Source organism: Petaurus breviceps, unplaced genomic scaffold (assembly GCF_028583685.1).
Source record: "Petaurus breviceps papuanus isolate PSGF00001 unplaced genomic scaffold, PetGlider_PUasm1.0 187, whole genome shotgun sequence".
Classification (NCBI taxonomy): domain Eukaryota; kingdom Metazoa; phylum Chordata; class Mammalia; order Diprotodontia; family Petauridae; genus Petaurus; species Petaurus breviceps.
The window spans coordinates 27,276,106-27,295,458 of record NW_027185799.1 but is presented as its reverse complement, the minus strand read 5'-3'; positions in this window follow the sequence as shown (position 1 = coordinate 27,295,458).

Genomic DNA, 19,353 nt, shown 5'->3' with positions numbered 1-19,353 from the left:
ACCTTAAACACTGACCTGACAAAATTAAAAGGAGGAGATCAGAAGTTACAAAAGATAGGATGGGCTCAGAGAAGACCTCTATGAATCTCTTGTTCCATGGGTCTAATTGCTCTCTTGTTCCCTCCTATAAAATGATGGAAGGAGGAAGAGCAGAGAGTAGCCAACTGCTTAAGCGATAAGGATTTGTGTTGTGGTTTAATTATTTCGGTCATGTCTGACTCTTTGTGACTTCATTTGGGGTTTTCTTGGCAAAGATACTGGAGTAATCTGCCATTTTTTTTCTCCAAGTCATTTTACAGAGAGAGGAAATTGAGGCAAACAGGATTAACCGACTTGCCCAGACTCACACAGCTAGTAAATACTGAGGCTGAGGAGTTCTTGACTTCAGGCCTGATGCTCTATCCCCTGTGCCACCTAGCTGCCCCAACAACAGAAACAACAAAAATAATCATTGTGGGAATGATCAAGTCTTATAAGGATTTAAAGGGCACTTAAAAGGATACCCCTTTGGGGGAAAAATAAAATCTTCCCCACTAACCCTCCCATAGTACCTGAAAGTCCCATATTATTCACTCACTCTTTGGAGTTAACAGAAGTTAAAATGAAAACATTATTGGAAGGGTGGAAAGCATGTAGAAAACATCTGGCTATGATTAACTGTTAATATATTGGGTCAAATGAACATTCAGATTCACCATCAAGTATCTATCAGACCCTTGAGGGAATGGGACACAGAACCAGCAAGTTTTGATGAAGGAAAGAGGATGGTGGTGGTGTAGAGAGTAAACCTTCAATGGGAAGAATACCACAGTAAAGGGATAGGGGCATCCAGGCACTGGTATGATGGCACCAGGCAACTGAGGAGAAAGCAGGACTGAAAAGGAGAAGGAAAGTTTTAAAGGAAAGAAACATTCTTGAAAGGTTCAGCTGGGACACAGAGTCTACTCCAGATAAATTTCATATTCATTATTATTTTGCTTAGGTTAGTATATCACTTGACTAATAGATAAAAATTTAGAAGCATTTTATCATTAAAAGTAGGAAGTCCATATATGTGTTTCTTAATTTGTTTATTTACTCTTTTATTTATTATTTAATCTCTCTAAATTAGTCTAATTTTTTTTTTTTAGTTTCCCAGCATGATACCATCATCACAGTATCTGTCTCACTACAGGGATGCTGGAATGATACTGAAAGAGACATTGGATAAAAGAGGCAAGACCTCTTCCTAAGACTCAAAACAATTTATAATACACAACTTACAGGGCCCAAAGGTTCTTTTCTAAGGTATGAAAAATGTCTGTAGTCGATTTTCAAAGACATAGAATAAAAAGTAGACCCTGAATCACTGTCTGAATACAAACAGCATTTGGCTTTGATCTGAGTTGTTGAAAACTATGACCAATTTATACTGTGGATGCCAAACCATCAGAGACTGTTTTTAAGTTCAGATTTCCATATCAGAATTCAGCAGCACACTTTTCTTCTTCATTACATGCTACATGGAGTCTACCAAAAATGGACTTACAGCAATGAATGGTGTTGATGTGGGTTATTCTGCATAACATTAAGAGAGAAAGAGGGGGAAAAAAGACCTTTTTCCCATGGATTCATTCATGTGGCCTGGAAAAATATTGGTTCACATGAATTCAAATCAAACCCTGGAATAGATTATTCAAAACAGCCCCCCTCATACACGACATTTTCGATGAGTTTTTATGCTGGTACTGTTTGTTTCAGATTGACTGTCAATTAGGAAAATACCCCCAAAAAACACTTCTATTGTTTTTGAGTTCCAGTAAGATTCTAATCACTTGGGTGACAATCCAGTCACCCTGCTTCCTCATTTTCTATCCCTAAGTCCAATGGAAGTTTTCTCTTTAATTTTTCTGAACATCCTTTTTAGTCTTAAAACAAAAACCACCACCTATGTCCGTTTAATCCATTGGCCGACTTTCTTTCTCCCAGCACCCTCTCTCCTAGGCATCTCAGCTCTGTGCATGGAAGATACACAAAGGTACAGGGAAGAGAAGAATTTTGTCCCATGGGAAATGCATGAGCCATCTTGTAAGCATATGTTCCATACCAAGTAACTCCTGGAAGACAATAAACCCAGGATAAACTTGGTTCTTTCATTTAGCATTTCTGGGAATTATATGGAAACTTGAATAAATTCAACAACCTCAAAAACACTTTCCATCCAGCTAACATTCAGACTATAAAAGTTTTCAATTCCAGGATAGTCCATGTTACAGTTCTGCAAGATTTATTGGCATACATGTCTTGAACATTTTTACATTTTATGTGAAAATTCCCAATGTTCACCAATCACATGAATACATGCAGATTCCTATCTGAAGAAAGGAGGCCTGGAGAAAGAGGGCTGAGTTTGACAAGCTGAGCAAGTCCTGACAGATAGGGAGAAAGGTTTTAGGGATTAGCAATTTCATGGAAACATGGAACTTCTGAGCTGGACTAGACCTTGGAGAGCATCTAATCCTACTTTCTCATTTTTCATGTGACCAGAGTGAAGCCTAGAATAAGGGATTTGCCTTAGATAATACAGCTAGTTAGTGGCACAGTTAGGACATTAACCCAGTGTAGTGATCCCTGGTATGGTTTAGTGGAAAGAGGTCTGGTCTGAGATCAGCAATACTAGCTTTGAAATTGCTTCTCATCTTCACTAAATTTGTGACTGTGGGTCTTAATTTCTCTCTAAACCTCAGTCTTCTCATTTGTAAAATAGAAATAATAATGCTTGTGTTACCTACCTCACAGAGTTGTTATGAGAAAAATACTTTGAGAAAGCATGGTCTATAGGAAGAGATTATCAAGGTCCTACGAGAGTTTTTGAGACTCTTCAGGTCATTTATGAGGTCAAAACTATTTTCATAATAATACTAAGACATTTTAATTTCTACTATGGTAAATATGTTTAGGTACAACACACATGAACAAAAATTCCTCATAACTTTTTTTTTAAACAATTGGGGTTAAGTAACTTGCCCAAGGTTACACGGCCAGTTTTTTTTGTGTGGGTCTTAAGTGTCTAAGGCCGGAACCAATCCTGGGTCCTCCCGACTCTGGGGCCTGTGTTTTTACTCACTGTACCACCTAGCTGCCCCTTCCTCATAACTTTTAGGAGTTTTCTTGAGACCAAAAATTTTGAGATCTATTGATATAGAGGGTGGACTTGGATAAGGAAGACCTAGGTTCAAATCCTGCCTCAGTTGTGACCTTAATCAAATAACAACTTCTCTGAACCTCAGTTTCTTCATTTCTAAAATGAGAATAGTAATAGTACCAACCTCACAAGGTTGTTGTAAGGGTCCAGAAAGGCAGCATATATAAAAGCTTCATGACCCTAAAGACACTATATACATATAAGCTATTATAGTAAACAAGGAAAAACAACATAAAATGGGAGCTGACTATTATTTCCACTCTGCTATGCTTCAGATCAAGGCAGCACACCATGGCCAACCACTGCTTCTACTCTCCAATAACACACCCAAAACACAGAGAAAATTCAGGTCAACTGACCAATGTATGCTAGCCCTTACAAAACCTGAGTTTGAATTCTGGTTTTGCTCATTACAATCTTTGTGACCTAAGTCAAATAAAGAATAACAAATACATATGGTACCTGTGAACTGATTTAAATTCTTCTGAAACAAAAATTATGAAGAACAATTGATTCCTAGACCTTTTCCTCTTCAATCTACTCCATTCAAATTAATGTAGCAATTCTTTCAAATATAGGTGGTAACTTAAACTTTTAAATCATAACATTGTTTTGAATGTTATTGTAACCCTGATTCAAATATGATCTAGACCACTGTGTTCCTGGGCTCAGACTACAGATGTAATTTCACATAAGAGAAGATTGACCTAAAGAAAATTTAGAATCAAAGACCATCTGATTAAAAGAAATAGAAGCAGAACATCCATATGTGTTTCACATAACCTTCGCTACTTTATCTGACTTCAACTTCATGATCTATCTATGAAAATGTCACATTTTTTCCACTGCTGTCAAAGGCTTGGGCCCTGGTCATTTCAGGCTGGCATAATTGTTAGAAGCAGGAAACATTCTCAGAAACACAGAATAACTAGATCCAAAGGTCTCTGGGTCCAGTAAGGAAAAGTACTGAGATAAGTAGTTCAGTGTTCTCTGTCTTCTAATAAGTTCTAAGAAGAAAAATGCGACAACTTGGTATATGGCACCCTTTCCTCAGAGTCATCTTGACCCGGTCCCATGGCCTGCTAATGAGGCACTCATATCATAGATCTAGAGACCCAACAGGACTAGAAGGGGTTCCATTCAATTGACAGATATACCTAGGGAATCAAAGGTCCAGGCTACCTGTCTCTATCATAGATTGAAGACATTTTGAACAAAAAGTCAAATATGACTGTCATTTAGAATAAAAGATTTCATAGACTTCTATTACAGTAGCTCCCAAGCTTTTTTTCCTAGCCATCACAAATTGGCTATCAATAAAGACTTAAAGGGAATTAAAATAGATAGGACTATTTTATTTAAATAAAAAACAAGAGTCTAACTTAGAAAAAAATAGCAAATTTCTTCAATAAAGGTCTCATTTCCAAAAGCATAAGGAATTGATTCAAATTTATAAGAAAAATGGCATTCTCTAATAAATCGGTAGTTACAGGATATGAACAAGAAGTTTTCTAAGGAAAAAAGTTTGAATTATCAACAGCCACCTGAAAAAAAAAGTTTCAAATCAATAATAATCTTCTTGTTTCTATTGACTCATTTTCAGTAGTGTTTGACTCTTTGCAAACCCATTTGGGATATTCTTGGCAGAGATATTGGAGTAGTTTGTCATTTCCTTCTCTAGATCATTCTACAGATGAGAAAACTGAGGCAAACAGGGTTTAAGTGACTTGCCCAGGGTCACATAGCTAGTAACTTTCTGAGTCTAGATTTGAATTCAGGAAGTTGAATCTTCCTGACTCCAGGCCCAGGACTCTATCCATTGCACCACCTAGCTGCCCAATAATAATTAAAGAAATGCAAGTTAAAGCAACTCTGAAGTCCTATCTCATACCCAACAGATTGGCAAAGATGTCAAAAAAGGAAAATGGCAAATGTTAGAGGAGCTTCAGGAAAACAGGCACATTAATTCACTATTTATAGAGCTGTGAATTGGTCTAGCCATTCTGGAAAGCAATTCTGAACTATAACCAATAAGTAAATAAGTCGTGTATACCCTCTGACCCATTAGTAACTCTAGTAGGCCTATACCCCAAAGAGATCAAAGACAGATAAAAAGAACTCACATATTCAAAGATTTTCATAGCAACTCTTTTTATAATAACAAAGAGCTGAAAACTGATTGGGAAACTATTCCCTCAATCAATTGGTGAATGACTGAACAAATTATGTATGTAAAAGTAATGGAATACTGTTGTATCATAATAAATGATGAAAGGGTTGAGTTCAGAGAAACATGGGAAGAGTTGTAAAAACTGTAACAAGGTGAAGTGTAGAGAATGAGGAATATAATGGGAATATTGTAAAGTCAAAAGCATTTGACAGACAAAATCTCTGATCAACACAATGACCAAATAATTCCAGAGGACTGATGATAATCTATGCTACACATCTCCTGATGGAGAGTTAATAAATTCAAGATGAAGAATGAGACATATTTTTGTGCATAGACATTTCAGGAATTTGCTTTACTTGATTATGCACATTTATCACAAAGGTTTTGTTTTAATTTTAAATTGGAGGGAAGAGAAAATAAATTCTTGTTAAAAAATATCTTAGGATCATAGTTTTAGAGATGAATGAGATATTTAAAAGGTCAACAAACCCAACCATATCACTTTATTGATGCAGCTGGGGCCAAGGGATATGAAACCAATTCACCCAAGGTCATAGAGACAGTAAGTAGCAAAGCCAGCATTCATACCTAGATCTGATTTGCGCTGGTATTATCATTCTCATTTTATAGAGAAGAAAACTGAGCTGCAGATATGTTAAGCAACTTGCTACCTGTCATACATTAATAAGTGACACAGTCAATAACAACTTGGACCCTGCTCTCCTAAATTCAGCAGTTAGAGCTTTGCTGGCCCTAGCAAGTTAACTCATATTTATTCTGATTATACATATGTGTGTATTTGTGTATATATATATATGTGCGTGTGTGCACATATATGTATGTATGTTGTATATACACATATGTATGCATATATATGCATAATACATGTATTAAAATGAGAATATAAGCTCCTTGAGGGCAAGGTTTATATCATGTTTGTCTTTGTAAAACCCTGTACCTAGCAGTACCTGACACATAGGTATTTACTAAAAGTGCATTGATTATTGATTCTGACCATAGTGTTCTTTCCTCCATACTACTTTGTGTTATCAATGCTACTTTACAGTTTTTGTATTATCAGTACTTAACTCAGTTATGGTAGTAAGATTAACTATAAACTTGTGGTTTAGGTTATGTTAAATGCCCGATGAGTCTGTGTGATTTCTATATCTGATACATCAACTCAAGCCCCAAGTTAAAGTGTGTATGTGTGTCTACAGTTAAGCTCATAACCTAAAGTCTTCTTTATGTCTTATGACAACAAGGCAGATTAAGAGTGAATGTCAATATGAGGTAGTATAGTAGTAAACTATATAAACTACTATATGAATTGTTATGACTATATATCATACGAATATATATTATTCAAACTGAATGCTATGAAATTCTAATGATCAAACTTAGCTCCAAGGAAGAGATGCAACGATGCACCTCCCTTTCTTTTTTTGGAATGGGGAAGGAGGGGAAGATTGCAATGAATATGCATATAATGTTACATGTGATTGATGTTCTGGTTTGTTTTTCAAAAATTCATTTCCTCCCTTCTTTAAAAAATTATTTATTAAAAGATGTGGCTCTCTCTAAAAGGCAAGGAAAGAACAAGATTATAATGAATGGGAAAATTAAAGTGACATAAAATCAAAAGTTATGAATGAAAAGTTTTAAAAATAAAGGAGAGGGGGTGGCTAGGTTGCACAGTGAATAGAATAGAGCACTGGCCCTGGAGTCAAGAGGACCTGAGTTCAAATCCAGCCTCAGACACTTAACACTTACTAGCCATATGACCTTGGGCAAGTCACTTAACCCCAATTGCCCTGCCCTCCCCCCTCCAAAAAGCAAAAAAAAAAATGAAGGAGAGGTGATGGTAAGGCTATGGCACATAGGCAAGGACTTCAGGAGAAAATGGAACTTGAACTAAGCTTTGAAAGATGATTATGTTTTCAATAGGAAAGGGCAGGTAGTGAAGAGAAATTGGGAAGCAGATTGGGCAAAGGCATGGAGGGAGATATGTGAAAGATGTCTTCAAAAGACTATGAGTAGATTGATTTTGTCATCACAAAATTTCAAACTGAGAGATATTCAAAGTTTAGAAAGGCAGGGTATGGGACATATCATCAGTTCCTTTCAAGGGATAACAACAGGTTGCTTTCCTTTTCCAAGACTGACGTATTCCAAGGGTGAACTTCCCCAAACCTTCTCTTTTCCTTTTTAGGGCTGTTTCTAGTTCTCAATTAACTTATAAGGCTGATAAAATAGACAAAAACCAAGTCCCAAATACAAGTAATCTCAGAGCACCATCCCCACCAAGTTTTGCAAATTCTATTTGATGACTCATCACTCAGGAACCACCGGGAAAGAGGTCTTCCAGAATTCTATCATTACAATTTTACCAGTGAAAAGAAAAAAATACTTTCCCATATTGTACTAATATATAAGTTTCCACCAAGACTGTAGAGAGGACCTTTTCTTTCCAAGGTCTTTGCAATGCTTCCACTAAGTGGGACAGTAACGTCGATACCACTGATCAACTTCATTCATTACACACAAGTGGAATTATAATACTCGCAACTCTGCAGAAAGCTTTGAAAGGGGGTCACAATGCACAAAATATAAAAAAGAGACCTATAAAGGCAGTACAAAAATCACAAGTCCTGATTCATGCGGTAGAAATTTTGTAAAGAGAAGTGAGTTTTTCGGTCCCTTTCTCAATACTCCAAGACAATGTAAAGCAGATGCTGTATGCACTGAGGTATGTGGGTTTGCAGAGTGAATTGGCCTCTCCTGAGAATATAACACTATGGCAGGGGTCTTTTAAATAACCTCAGCAGTGGCAAATCTCCATCCTTCCAGAGTGGTTTTGATTTTTGGATCTGGCCAAAAGTCACTTTGAGCCAATTCCAATGAAAAGAGTAGGTGATCAAATCATGTAATCATGTTTTCAGTCCAAATGAACTGTGGTGATAAGTCTAAAGACTGATTCTCTGGAATGAGCTCAGAATTGCATCCAAAGGTGATTAGGACAGGGCAGACCTGAAAATGTTTTAAGATAGGATAGCAATATGTAGAATAAGTGCCTAGTCTCTCAAGGTGACTACTTTGAATGTATAACTAGGGATACAATTATTAAAATATTAGTCACATAATTTTATGGTCATAACAAGTACTCAGAATGCTCCTAGTTTCTTAAGCTTAATTATAAAATTAAAGTTCAGTGCTTCATTTGATCAAGAGGTAATACAAGGTTCTCAATGACTCCACCAATGTATTTGAGACTATACAGAAAGTCCTGCTGAGCTATAAGGGATTCAAGGATGGTGCTGGTGTCAAGTTATAGTGTGCTTGTTGTTCCAAGGCCAACCTCATTATCAGTTTGACCACCAAGGGAGGATATTTTTGATCAAAGTGACTGCTGAAGATGGTCTATTGAATTGTAGAAAAGTTATGGTCAGCCTTACGGGGGCTACCGACATGGATGAAAACAAGGATCCTCAAAGTTCTAAAGTGTCAAGAAGTCATTCTATAAATTGATTTGTGAAATTAACTCATTTGATGTGGGAATGTTTCCCTTTCCCTTGATAACACCAGCCTTTGGCTAAACCCCTTCTCCAGTCCTCTACAGCAAAACAGTTTTACAACAAATTTGGACAATAAGAAATTGAGGTCACATGGTCAAGGGACATTCATAGAAATCCTCCCAAACGAAAGCATACGTAAAAATAAACCCCAGCAACCCAGAAAGTTCACCCACTGGCTCTGTGGGCAGACATTTTCATAAAATCACTCCATTTGTTTTTATTGGAGTGGGGGATGCAGGGAAATTGGAGTTAAGTGACTTGCCCAAGGTCACATTGCTAGTTTTGTGTTAAGTGTCTAAGGCTGGATTTGAACTCAGGTCCTCTTGACTCCAGGGCCAGTGCTCAGTGCATTGTGCCACCTAGCTGCCCTACTCCATTTGTTTTAACTTTGGTGTTTTGCTTTGTGAGATTTTGTTTCAAAATGCATGTGCTCCTGTCTGTCCCTATTGTTACTTTGTTCCCAAGGCTGAAGGATGTCTTCCTAACCCGCTTGATTACATCTTTTGTCCTTTGCATGTTCTCTATCAAAAGAACATAAGTGCCTTCTAAACTTTATCAATATGGGTTTCTGAATCAAATTTTCACTCAAACACTCAGCTCTCAGGCCTGTAACAAGGCCCATTCTGGTGGTGTTTGTGTGCTCAACTCTTAGAAAGTGAACTCTCCCATGGACGTTGCTCTAAATAGTTCAGGAGACTCTATTAGGGTGCTTATCATCATGGAAAATGTGCTTGTACACATTCTAGCCATGGCTCCTGGAGATACCCTCACTCACACACAGGGTCCCTAGAAAGTTACCACACTTTAAAGAGACAAAGAGGGTCCAAATTCACTAAAAATCACCCACTGGTGTGTTTCCTTTTAGTAGTTATCCAGACGACTCAAATACTTCAAAACCTGAAATATCATACTAAAAAGTGATTTCAACAGTCTTTTTCCTTATAAAGCTGAAGCATATCCTCCCACAAAATACATCCATCATCAGAGGGGAAAGTGGACATTTCATAGGAACATGTGTCCAAAACATGGGTGAAAGGACAGCTCATTCCTTAGCCTTGCCTGACAGTAGGTCCAAAGAGAAGAATGGCACAGAATCCCTAGAAGATTCATGACCCTACAGCATCAGAGGCAAAATTAACCCTCCACATGTGTGCTCTGCTCACACATATTCATTATTTATTTCTTCACCCACATACGTACCTTGTTCATACCTTCCCCACACATGTTCCTTAAGCATGACTATTTTCATATGGATGGAATGTGTTTCTCACATTAGCATATAAGCTCTTTGAGGGCAGAAAAAAATTTTTTTCTTTACACTGCCAGTGTTTAGCACAGTATCTGACACAGAGTGAACATTTAATAAATGTTTGTTGACTGATACTTGTGGAAGGGTAGGCCTCAGTTAGTGAGGAAAACAACCTAGTGTTATTTTTTTTTTACTCTGTTGAAATTTGGGGAGGAATAAGCATCATAGAACAGAAGGATTCAAGTCAGAGGACAGTGAAGAGTTAATTGGCTAACAGTAGGGAAGAGAGCTAGAGAGAAGAGGTGGGAAGCACATAATAGCAGACTTCCATTATTTGAAGGGCTGTCACAGGAAAATAAAGTTAGACTGATTTTGCTTCACCACAATAGGAAATGATGAGTGTCAGAAACAGGATATGAATCCATATGTCTTTGCCTTTACTTTGGATGCCGAGTCCAACATTCTTTCAGGCAATGCAAAATTAGGAGCAAGGCAGTGTGATGCCTACAGACTTAGGTACAAGGAGAGAACAGAGAATGGAGAAATAACTGTTGGAAGGAAATGGATAGGAGTTATAGGGAAATAGATTTCAGAAAAACAAAATAAATGTGAGGTATTAGCATTCCTATTATTATGGTTTAACATTAAGAAAAGGATCCCTAATAATTAGAGCTAACATGACATGGTGGAAAAATTGCTGGCTGTGGAATCAGAGGCTGCTTTGTTAGTGTTTGGTCATTTCAGGCTAGTTTTTCATTAAATGATTATATATTATTATATAAATTATATAAATTATATATTATATATATATAAAATATATATATTATATATAAATAAATGCAGTTAATAGATTAACTGCAAAGGGAGAGTTAGACTGCTTGCCCATGGGATTTAGGATTTAGGTAGACTGCTGCTGAAGCGGTATGCCTGTCCACAGTGGAGAAAATAATCAGGGAGGTCATGGGAGATTTCTCCCAAAGGGTCAGAGGGATCAAGGGCAATGGCATTTTGATACAACAGCCTTTCTAAAGCCATGACAACTCTGGCAGCATTACTCTTTCTTTTCTCTCTCCACCACCTGATTCCTCATTTGCTTATCATACACCCCAACATCAACTCATTCTCTCCTCTTTCTTGTCCTAGTTGTTGTTTGCTATTCAGCAATTTCATTCAAGTCTGACTCTTTGTGACCCTATTTGGGGCCTTCTTGGCAATGATATTAAAATAGTTTTCCATTTCCTTCTCCAGCTTATTTTACATATGAGAAAACTGAGGCAAATAGGGTTAAGTGACCTGCCCAGGGTCACATAGGTAGTAAATATCTGAGACTGGATTTGAACTCAGGTCTATATGTCTCCAAGCTCCATGTTCTATCTACACCACCTACACATAGCTGGAAGACATAGGTTCAAATCCTACCTCCAATGATTACTGCTTATGTGAACTGGGCAAGATTTTTAACTTCCCTGGTCCTTATCAGTAAAATAAGGGGGTTAGACTTGGTGGTCTCTAAGATTTTTTCAAACTCCAGGCTGATGATCCCATGACAAAAAAAACTGGCTTCCTCAAAAGTAGTAAATTCCTTGTCAACAGAGGCCTTCAGGTGATAGAAGTTGGATGACTACTTATTTGGGTATGTTACAGAGGAGATTCCTCTGAAGGCAGAGATAGACTAGATGGTCACTGAGGTTCTTTCCAACACCTAAGATTCCATGATTCTTTGAAACAGAAGATCTTAAAGATGTTAAGGACCAATCAACATGTGACAGGGTGGCCAGCATATGAAATGTAGTTCTCCCTGCCAAGTGTTCATTTTCTGCCCATCCTTCAAATGACATAACATATCTAAATATCGTTGAAAAATGTAAATACTTAATAATAATAAAAATGGGATAGCATTTATATAGCACTTTAGGGTTTTTAAGACACTTTATAACTATTAAATGAGTATTGTCTCCATTTTACAGATGGAGAAACTGAGGCAGACAGTGGTTAAGTGACTTGCCCAGGGTCATGTTGCTTGTATTTGCAATCAGATTTAAACTCATGTCTTCCTGACTCCAGGTCCACTCCTAAGAGTCATTTGAAGTGACGTTCCATTCACTGTGTCCCTTAGGTATTACATGATTAGCTATTATTATTCATGACCCAAACTGAATCTGACATTCTCTATGATATCTTGCCTGATTGTTCCAGCTAAGAGTTATTTTTCCCTTCTCTGTACTCCTTTTACACCTCTATCTGTAGGAATCACACCACCTTGCTCCTAATTCTGTACTTCCTTTCATTGCTTGATGGGAGGGTATATGTTGTCATGGAAAGAGTGCTGGACTTGGCAAAGTAAAGGCAAAGACATATGGATTCATATCCTGTTTCTGGCACTTATCATAGATGTGACTTTGGTGGAGTCACCTAACTTCTCTGAGACTGAGTTTACAGATATGTAAAAATGGAGATAATTAAACCTTTGGTTGAGACACACCTCACAGGACTGTAAAAAATCATGCCAAGTCAACAAGCATTTATTTAGTGCCTAATATATGCAAAGCACTGTGCTGATCACTGGGAATACAAAGAGATGGGGGGGAGGGAGTCTCTACTCTCAAGGACCTCCCACTCAGATGGGGAAAGAACATGCAAGCAACTGTGCAAAAACAAAATACATGCAGAATAAATTAGAGATAAACTCAGGGGGGTGATGCTAACATTAAAGGAGGGTGGTGAGGGAGTGGGCTACAAAAGCTCCCAGAAGCAGGTGGAACTCTAGCTGAGATGTGAAAGAAGACAGGGAAAAGAATCCCAGGCATGGGAGACAGAGCTGGAAAATGGAATAATATGTGCTAAGAATATCAAAGAGTTCAGTGTAACTGACTCAAATTATATCAGGTGCATAAAGCCTTTCATAAACCTGATAGCACTAAATAAATTATAATTATGAAGCACTTAGGTGATGCAGTAGATGGAGTGAGGGCCTGGAGTCAGGAAAATCTGAGTTTGAATCCAACCTCAGACAGTGGGACAAGTCACTTAACCACTGTCTGCCTCAGTTTCCTCTGTAAAATGGAATAATAGCACCTACTTTCCAGGATTATTGTGAGGATCAAATGCCCTCCCTCTCCCAAATCAAAGTCAGCTGCAAGTCATGTCATCATTTCCCTGATGCCATTAATCCTCTTTGAAAAAGGACAAACATAACCTGTGACATCATTATGAAGTGTTTAGCACAGTGAGAGGCACAAAGTGAGAACTATACAAATGTTAACTCTCATCATCATCAGTCTTCATGGACTCCAGTTCTATCTCCTTCATTAGAATAAAAGCTTGGGGGTGGCTAGGTGTCCCAATGGCCCTGGAGTCAGGGAGGAGTTGAGTCCAAATATGACCTCGGATACTTTCTACCTGTGTGATCCTGGGCAAGTCACTTTTCCCAGTACCTTGCCAAAATATAATGATAATAAAAAAGCTCCTGGAGAGCAGAAACTATGTTCTCTACTTTTATTTTGTATCCCTCACAGGATTTAGCATATCACCAGACACTTAGCAGGGACTCAGTCATACTTGTTTAATTGAGACACAAATGAATGTAATAAAAACTGGGTCTATAGAAGCTGAGGGCATACAGAGCAGAGGAGTAACCCTGGTGAAATGTGGTCAGACAGGGAGATGTGGCTCAAATGGGTATATTTTGAGCTAGGGTGTGAGGGAAGGGCAGGGTATGGATTTTCTAAAAAATAAGTATACTCATCAGCAAATCCATGTTAGCTTTTGGTTCAATCTCCTATACTTTAGCACTAAATTTTCATTCATTCCCCCGCCTTGTGGGAAAGTGAATTATTTATGTTTAATACCATCTGCCAAAGGCAGCTAAATGATGCAAAGGATAGGGTACTGGGCCTGGAGTTAGGAAAATGAGTCCTTCTGAGTTCAAATCTAACACATACTTATTGTGTGACCCTGAGCAAGTCACTTAACCTTGCTTTCCTTGGTTTCCACATCTTTAAAATGAGCTAAAGAAGGAAATGGCAAACCGCTCTAGAATCTTTACCAAGAAAACACCAAATCAGGTCACAAAGACTAAAATGAATGAACAAAAGCAAAATCCATCTACCAAATCAATAAGGAAAAGATCAAGGAAGACTCTAGATCCTTCCTTTTAAAAAGTAATGCCAAATGGGAACTCTGAAAATTAAATACTGAATCTTTTATTACTACTCATATGACCTTGGTCAGGTCATAACCTCCACATGCATAAAATGAAGAGTTGGACTACACAATCTTTAAGGGTTCTTTTAGCTCTAAATTCTCAGTTCTCTAAATAAAATAGGTTAGAATTTTTAGACAATTTGGCCAGCTAGATTCCACTACTTCTATTCTGGAAGGGCATAAGCCAAAAAATAAAAAATTTTTAAATTAAAAAAAAAGTCTCCTTCTGACTCATTCCTAGGAGCTACATCATGATTGAGTTTAATGAAAAGCTACATGTCCATTGCTATATCTGTGTAATGACTGAGGATGGCACATTCCACTAAATGATTTTTTTCCAGCATACTCTACAGAAATCTGGGCCACTATGCTCCCCAAATGAGTTAGAGAGAATTCTAGAATTGAAAAAAAAACATTCACAGCTTCTCCATTCCACCCAATGTAGCCTAAGGAATGAAGGCTTTCACAAGAGCCAGTATCATGAGTTTGGTAAGCAGTGACCTTTATCAAGGATGCATCTTCTAATGAGAAAAATATGCCTAAGGTGCTAAGTCTATGAAACAACTCAAGCCTCCCCACCCATAAATGGCCATGGGGTTTGGGGCTGGCCAATAGGAACTCATTCCCTCCATCTCTTGGAAAGGTAAGTCCCCTGCAAATGTCTGGTCATGTTAAGGAGAAAATTGAAGGCATCCTTGGAGTCAGGAGAGTCACACACAGTAGAAACCATGATTAGCTCTGGCTTTTCTTCCCCTTTTGAGAAGCATAAACATGCAACAAACATTTATGAGGTGCCAAATAGAACATGAGTCGCTGTTCTAGGTGCTGAGACACAATTTATGTTGGGATGCTAGGATCTAGATCTGGAAGGGCCCTTAGAGATTATCTAGACCAAGCTTCTTATTTTGCAATTGAAGAAGCAGGGTCAAAGAGAAGAGAAGAATCTTAGACATAGAGTTGAAAGAGACTTCAGAGGCAATGTAGGCCAACCAGCTCATTTTGCAAATGAGGAAACAGGCTCAGGGAGGTTGTGATTTGCCCAAGGTCACACAGACAGGAAGCATCCAAGGTGGGATTGTTGAACCCAGGTCCTTTGACCTCAGAGCTATAACTCTTTCTATTGTACCATGATGTCTATCAAGACTTTCAGCCCCATATTTTCTTTCTACTATCTCAAAACTGAGGTAGTAGCTCTCTATGCCCAAAGGGCTATGAAAATGCATATACCCTTTGACCCAGCAATACCACTTCTAGGGTTGTATCCAAAGAAATCATAAAAATGGGAAAATGACTCACAAGTACAAAAATATTTATAGCAGCTCTTTTTGTGGTGGCCAAGAACTGGAAATCGAGGGGATGCCCATAAATTGGGGAATGGCTAAACAAGTTGTGGTATATGAATGTAATGGAGTACTATTGTGCTACAAGAAATGATGAACAGATGGACTTCAGACAAAACTGAAAAGACTTATGTGAACTGATGCTGAGCAAGAGGAGCAGAACCAGGAGAACATTGTACACAGTAACAGATACAGTGTACAAGGACTGATTTTGATAGACTTAGCCCTTCTCAGCAATGCAAGGACCTAAAATATTTCCAAAGGACACAAGATGGAAATTGCTATCCACAACCAGAGAAATAACTATGGATTCAGAATGCAGAATGAAGCAGACTATTTTCTTTTTTAGGGGGTTTTGCTTTATTTTTTCTCTTTTTTTCATGGCTTTTCCCATTTATTATAATTCTTCTATTCAACATGACTAATGTGAAAATGTGCTTAATAGGAATATATGTGTAGAGTCCATATCAGATTGCAAGCTGTCTGGGGGGCGGGGGGTAGGGAAGAGGAGAAAACTTAAAACTTATGGAAGTGAATGTTGAAAATAAAAATAGATCATTTAATTTAAAAAACATGATAGTTCTCCCCACACCTAAAATTACCTTGTATGTATTTTGCATAGACCTTTTCTAAATCTGTTCTACTTAATAAAATGGAAGCACCTTGAAGTCATGGATTATTCCATAGGTTCATAGTTTTAGAGTTGAAAGGTACTTCAGAGGTCATCTAGTCCAACCCCCTCAGGGCAACACTGAGTCCAAGAAGACTCAAGTGACTTGTCCAAGAAAACACAGGTAACAAAGTAGAGATTTGAATCCAAGTTCTCTGATTCCAACCCAATATTCTTCCCACTTCACCACTTTTCCATGTCATGCTCACTAAAAGTGTTTGTCTCCCAAGGCTATTCACTGGGCCCTCTTCTCCTTCTATGGTGTCTTTCTTGGTGATCTCATCAACTCTCTGGATTCAATTATAATCTTTCTACATATAATTATCAAAAATCCAACCTTAACTTCTCTCCTGAGCTTGGGTAGCATGGCACTTACTGCCTTTTGCACATTTCAAACTCCATGTCCTGAAGGCATCTCAAACTCAAACATGTCCAAAACAAAATTCATTATCTTTCCCACCAAACCTCTTCCTCATGCCAACTTCTCCATTACTATTGAAGGCTCCTTACTACCCTCCTAATTATCTCACCTCTCAAACTCCGGATCATCTTTGATTCTTCACTTCTCAATTCCAACTTGTTGCCAAGTTTATAAATTCACAACATCTCTTATGTAAGTTTCCTTCCATCTTTTCACAGTCACTCCCCTGGTGCAAGTCATATCACACCTTAACTATGGCAATAGCCCTTTAATGGCCTTCCCATCTCAAGTCTTTTCCCGTTCCAATCCAGTCTTTATAATAGTTAATAAGAAGAGCTAACATTTTTATATTCCATTTACATATTCCAGGCACTATGCTAAGCACTTTACAAATATTATCTCACTTGATCCTTGCACCACCCCTCAGAGGGAGGTGCTATTATCCCCATCTTGTAGATGAAGGAACTGAGGCAAACAGAGGTTAAGTGATTTGCCCAAGACACACAGCTAGAAAATATCATGTGTACCTGTGAAGCTCACATCTAGGGCTCAAGTAAAGGGATTTGCCCAAGAATATAGAACTCTTTAATAGCAGAGTCAGAACTCAAATCCAGATCTTCAGTCTCTTAATTTAATGGTCTTTTTTCTGCAGCATGTTTCCTCTCTAATGAGGTCAGTACTTCCCTGATTCTGTGGACTTGGGATGGATGCTTCTCTTTCCCACTCTTCTGATTCAACACTGACAGCACCATTCCCTTCCCTTTCCAGATGAAAAACGCTCCTTATAAATTTCAGGTCCATGAATCTTTAGTAAAAAAAAAATTTTGATAAACATATTTCCATGTAATTACTTTCCTTTGTATATCTATGTATTTTCCTTAATGTACTTCAAAACTTTATTCTAAGAAGAAGTTCACAGGAGTGGAGTCAAGATGGCAGAGTAAAAACAGGGACTTACCTAATCTCTTCTCCAAACCCTTCCAGATACCTGTAAAAATGATTCAAAATAAATTCTAAAGCAACAGAACCCACAAAAAGACTGAGTGAAAAAATTTCCATCCCAAGACAATCTGGAAGCTCTATAGGAAAGGTCTGTTGCACCAGGCTGAGAGAGGAGCACAGTCTATGCCACAGGCCACACCAATGCAGACCGGCCCTAGTAAACCTGGGATAGGCCTCAGAGAAATGAATCACTGACAACAGTGGCAGTTTTTAGACTTTTCATCCCACAAACACCAAAGAAACTTAAAAGGTCAGTAGGAAAGGTCTGAAAGACTTGGGTAAATGAGAAGCACAGTCTAGCCCTGGGCCCAGCACATCACCAGCCCCAGCAAACCAGGAGCAGGCCTTGGGACTGACCGAATCAGTAGTGGCAGAGGTGGCAGCTACAGTGGCTGCTTCCAGAGCTCTCAGCCCACAGACAGTAAGGGGACTGAACAACTGGTAAGAAGGAGATTACAAGGATCTCTTTGCTGACACTGAGTCAGGACTCTGTTGCTTTGCCCATTCTTGGATCTGGGTGGTAGTCCTGGGTCAAAGAGGAGCACTAGCATAGTAGAGCTTGTGGCAGCAATGGAGGGGGAATCTCCTCATAGTTCCAGGACAAAAAACAGTGCTTGTGGTCACTCACAGACCAGCACACAGGTCAGGAGAGGAGTAAACACTTCTCCTTGTGGGAGAACTGAAAATTTACAGGTCCCTAGAAGTATCTCTGAAACAACTACACAAAAGCCCTGACACTAGGGATAGTATGCCCTCCACACTAGAGGTAGAGCCCTACCTTAACAAGAGTTTAAAAGCCAAGTAATTGGCTAGAAAAATGAACAATGTGGAACAAAACCTCAGACTATAGAAAGTTACTTTGGTGACAAGATCAAAACATGTACTCAGAAGAAGACAATGAAGTCAAAACTCCTACAACCAAAGCCTCCAAGAAGAATAAGAATTGCTCTCAGCCATGGAAGAGCTCACAAAGGATTTTGAAAATTAATTGAGAAGTAGAGGAAAAATTGGGAAGAGAAATGAGAGTTATGCAGAAAATTGTGAAAATCAAGTCAACAGCTTGCTAAAGGAGATCCCAGAAAATACTGAAGAAATGCCCTAAAAAATAAACTAGATCAAATGACAAGAGAGATCCAAAAAGCCAATAAGGAGAAGAATGCCTTAAAAAGCAGAATTGACACACTGAGGTTTTAGCCCCAGGGTGGGCCTGACCAGCTACCAGCAGCTGTGGCCGTTTCCAGATTTATCATAGATGCTAAGGACAAAGTGAGAGGTCAGTGCACTGTGGACTTTAGGACCCAGTAGTTGGGAGTGCATAGGCTTTTGCCCTCGGGGCGAGAAGCTGCTGAGGAGCAGGGGCAGTGCGGCTGCCCACATGTTAGCAGCCTCAGCTCCTGGCCTGCAGAGTGTAGGAAGACCAAGTGACCAGTCTGAGGGGTAATCACTCTTGCGTTAACCTGCTTGGATCTGGATTGCAGTCTAGGGTGGAGGTCCTGGGGTGTGTGTCCAGATTGTCAGAGCGTGAGGAGGCTTCAG